The following is a 4,861-nucleotide window of genomic DNA, read 5'->3' on the forward strand; positions in this document are numbered from 1 at the left end:
CTTAGACAGGACATCTGGAGACCTGGGTTCTAATCCAGCCTCTTCCATTTTAGGCTACATGAACTTTCTAAGCATCAGTTCCTTTTATCTGTAAAACTAGTCCCTTCCAAATATCTTGGGCTTTTTTCACTCACATACTGCATGATAAATACTCGGACCCACATAGGATGCAAAAGACTGAGGAAAAATAAAGGACCATCGACAATTAAATGGACAGGGGATAAGGTTGAAAACAAGTGTACAAACCCAGGAACAATTAATTCATGCACAGTGGACCTGTGATGGGTAAAAGTCAGTTCTTGATAGTCAGCAACTGGAGAGAGGCCCAGATTGGAGATGGAGCAGTGGGCCAGGCAGAGAAGGCCTGACTGCTAGCAATCATTAAAACAGAAAGAAGAGAGTTGGGGAAGGAATCTTGGGACATCAGCCAGAAAATATTTAACCTCATTTTCCAAGTTTATGTTTGCAGGACCTGGGGAGATAATGATATCAGGGCCTAAAAGACTTCAGACCTTTATTTGGTACTGACAGGTAGTTGTCTAGGCCAAGATACAAGGAAAACAAATAAGCAAGCATCTTCTCTGTGCCACGCAGGAACCTGAGAAGCCTGTGCTCCTAGTCGAATTGAATCAGCTGTGGTCAAGTGGAAAGAGCTGGACTGAGAAGTTGGGAGATGTGGCTTCTGGGTTAAGACTGCTACCAGCTGGCTGTGTAACGCTGGGCAGGCCCGTTCCTTTCTGCGGGCCCTAATTTTCTCATCAATGAAATGGGAATCCTGACATGCACTTCAAATGATTATTCTGAAGATTAAGTGAACTGAAATAGAGAACAACTGAGTTGACAAGTTCAATGCGAAGGTGTTGTTAAAATCCCACTGGGTTTCCAGGAGAAGGCATTTGTCATATTTCTAGAGTTTCTGCCCTTTCTCCTCTATGGACCAGAGCAAGAATTTGCCCCCAATACTCCAGCTTTTCCAGCTGGTACTATGTCCTTTTTACCGCACTGGCCCTCATCTCCCTTGAATGCGCTGATGAAGAACTCAGTCATGTAGAAGCTGTTTTCCCATACCACCTCCCCCCACACCATGGAGACTGGGAGGGAGCATGATTGATTTCCTGGGCCCCCAAAACACCTCAGTATTTTTTGCTCTGTTCACAAGAGTCAACTAATTGATAAACCTTGCTAACTTCCCCAGCTCTGCAGGACCTTGGGAATCTCACCTACCCAGCAACTGCTCTAATGAAGTTTCCCATGGAAACAGCCAGGATCAGGATTGGGGAATATAGTCCTTCCGAGTTCCACAAACAGAAGCTTCTAATTAGCTCCCAAATGAGAGTTCAGGATAATGCAGCCTAGAGAATAAGGGAAAGTGGGATTTGCTGATTGTCTTCTGCATCTCAGCTAATAAGGCCAGAGGGGAGGGATGCCCAGAGAAGATTTTTCTTTTTGGTCCTTAAGTCAGAAAGAAACTAGACCTTAGGGAGGAGAGTGGAGGAGGCCAATTAGTGATGGGAGGTTGCAATAGCATCATTAGCAAGGCTCATTTGCAAAGTTGTGAGTAGAGGGAAAATGTGTTCAAACCAAGAATGCCTGGCCATGAGTCTCAGTTTCCAGTGTTTACTGGCCTCCCATTTCTTCACTTTCTATCTGATCTTCAGCATTTTGTCCTGCCACCTTCTTCCCACCCAGAACTCTCCTGTTCTCCCTCTCCTCCCATCACAGCCTAGTCGTCTTCAATCCCATATTAATAAATGCATCTTCTTTGTAGTAAGGGTGCATTTTTTTTATAACTGCACCAGGATTTCCTTAATCAAACTCCTGTCTTGACCCTTTAGGCTGCTTATGGTTTTTCCCTCTTAAAGACAAGACTTTGATATGTCTTTGCACAGCTATTTCCTTGAATGGACGACATGCTTGTTCTTCACTTCCATGAATATTGACAAACTACCAACAGACGGACTGTACCCATTGACTTTTCTACCAATTCAATGCGACCAGGTTACTTTCCTAGTCTTGACCAGCCCTAGATATTACCATACTTAAAAGTCTTTACAGTGTCGTGGGTGAATCAGTATTTTTCATTACTGTTTCAGTTTATGTTTTTGTGTGAGAGAGGCTGAGCTTTCCTTCTTATATTAATGCAAATAGTAACTCTTTTTCATATATGCTGCAAATATTTTCCTTATTTTTATTTGTGTCTCATTAATGTTACTGGTGTTTTTGATATACAGACTTTTAAAATTTTCTGTAGTCAAGTATATATTTTACTTTATGACTTCTATCTTTGCCGTCACACTTGATATTATTTCCCCCATTTCAAGTTTATGTAAATATTCATCTCTGTTTTCTGCTACTTGTTTATGATTTTACTTTTTACTTAGAATTACTAGTTTATTATACTTATAAACATATATGATTCTTCATTAACAAATTTAACTCTTTATTAATGAAGGTCAAGAAGCAGACACCACTTTTAAATTGCTGAAGGATACAGAAAATAGAACAAGTCACCAGTAAAATAATCACTGTTTACAAAGTGAATACTTCATTTACAAGACTGCAGCTCCAGAAATAGAACACTGGAGTTCTTTTTCTTGTACAAGAAAGTGTCACTTCCCCCAAATTAACGATTGTGACTTCTAGTTTTGCCTGGTCTTTAGCTTTAAATATATCCACTCCCTCTTATTTCTTCAACATTATGCCTGTGAAATTTATCCATTTTGTTGCATGTAACAATGTTCCTTCATTAATATACTTACTACAGTATTTTTTTATATTTCTAAATAAATAGAATGTAGCAATGTTCCTTCATTAAAAAAACAGAGTTATCTGTTTTATTATTTTTTATATACATATTTTAAATTTAATTTTATTTTTTCAGTGTTCCAAGATTCGTTGTTTATGCACCACACCCAGTGCTCCATGCAATATGTGCCGTCCTTAATACCCACCACCAGGCTCACCCAACCCCCCACTCCCCACTCCTCCAAAATCCTGTTTGTTTCTCAGAGCCCACAGTTTCTCATGCTTCATCTCCCCCTCTAGTTTCCCCTAATTCACTTTTCCTTTTTTATATTTTGTGTTTTACATTTTTACATCTCAAATTCATTTTCATACGTGATGTGACATAGTAATACAGCTTTATTTTTTAATTCTATAGCTTAGGTCCCAAGCCTGTTCCCAATAATTTGAAGTACCTCCTTTTGTCAAGACATTAAATGTTCTCCTACACTTGTGTCTGCTTTTGGACATTCTATTCTGTTACATCATTCTGTTAGTGCCACAACCACTGTAGCTTTAGAATACATAGTCATTCACATATTGTTTTAGAAATCACATATTCAGGTAGCATTCTCATTGATCTGTTTCCTCCCATGTAGACTTGATTGGTCTCATATGTTTAACTATAGAATCCTGTTTCTGATTGGAATCTTCTACCTTTGGAATTTTAATTAGAATGTGTAAAATTTACAGATGATTTTGGGGGAATTGACAACTCTACAATATTATATCTTTCCAGGTAGGGACATGATATGGTCTATTGATTTATTCAAGTATTATTTCTATTTTTTAAAAGATTTTATTTATTTATTTGACACAGAGAGAGAGAGACATTGAGAGAAGGAATACAAACAGGGAAGGGGGATAGGGAGAAGCAGGCTTCCTGCTGAGCAGGGAGCCGGATGCGGAGCTAGATCCCAGGACCCTGGGATCATGACCCGAGTCAAAAGCAGTCGCTTAAAGACTGAGCTACCCAGGTGCCCCTCAAGTTTTATTTCTAAAGAAGAGTTTTGAAGGCTTTTAAAAATAAGAATTTCCACCTTTCTATCAAGTTTTTTCCTAAATATATAATACTTGGGTTGCCTGGGTAGTTCAGTCATTAAGCGTCTGCCTTCATTTCAGGTCATGGTCCCAAGGTCCTGGGATGGAGCTCCACATTGGGCTCCCTGTTTGGTGGGAAGCCTGCTTCTACCTCTCCCACTCCCCTTGCCTGTGTTCCCTTTCTTGCTGTGTCTCTCTCTGTCAAATAAATAAAATCTTTTTAAAATGATAGTTTTTGTTACTATTATGAAGCAAATATTTTAATATTTTATATTTATATTTTAACATAAATTATGAATATTTTAGGAATATTCATATTAAAATATTTTAATATTTTAGTATTTTAAGAATTTAATACATATTGTTAAACTACCAACAGTCTCAACTTAGAAATGATCCCTGTCCAGAATGGGAGAAGATATTTGCAAATGACATATCAGATAAAGGGCTAGTGTCCAAAATCTATAAAGAACTTAGCAAACTCAACACCCAAAGAACAAATAATCCAATCAAGAAATGGGCAGAGGACATGAACAGACATTTCTGCAAAGAAGACATCCAGATGGCCAACAGACACATGAAAAAGTGCTCCATATCACTCGGCATCAGGGAAATACAAATCAAAACCACAGTGAGATATCACCTCACACCAGTCAGAATGGCTAAAATTAACAAGTCAGGAAATGACAGATGCTGGCGAGGATGCGGAGAAAGGGGAACCCTCCTACACTGTTGGTGGGAATGCAAGCTGGTGCAACCACTCTGGAAACAGCATGGAGGTTCCTCAAAATGTTGAAAATAGAACTACCCTATGACCCAGCAATTGCACTACTGGGTATTTACCCTAAAGATACAAACGTTGTGATCCGAAGGGGCACGTGCACCCGAATGTTTATAGCAGCAATGTCTACAATAGCCAAACTATGGAAAGAACCTAGATGTCCATCAACAGATGAATGGATAAAGAAGATGTGGTATATATACACAATGGAATACTATGCAGCCATCAAAAGAAATGAAATCTTGCCATTTGCGACGA

This window comes from Enhydra lutris, unplaced genomic scaffold (assembly GCF_002288905.1).
Source record: "Enhydra lutris kenyoni isolate GAN:26980312 unplaced genomic scaffold, ASM228890v2 scaffoldscaffold63, whole genome shotgun sequence".
NCBI classification, from domain to species: Eukaryota; Metazoa; Chordata; class Mammalia; order Carnivora; family Mustelidae; genus Enhydra; species Enhydra lutris.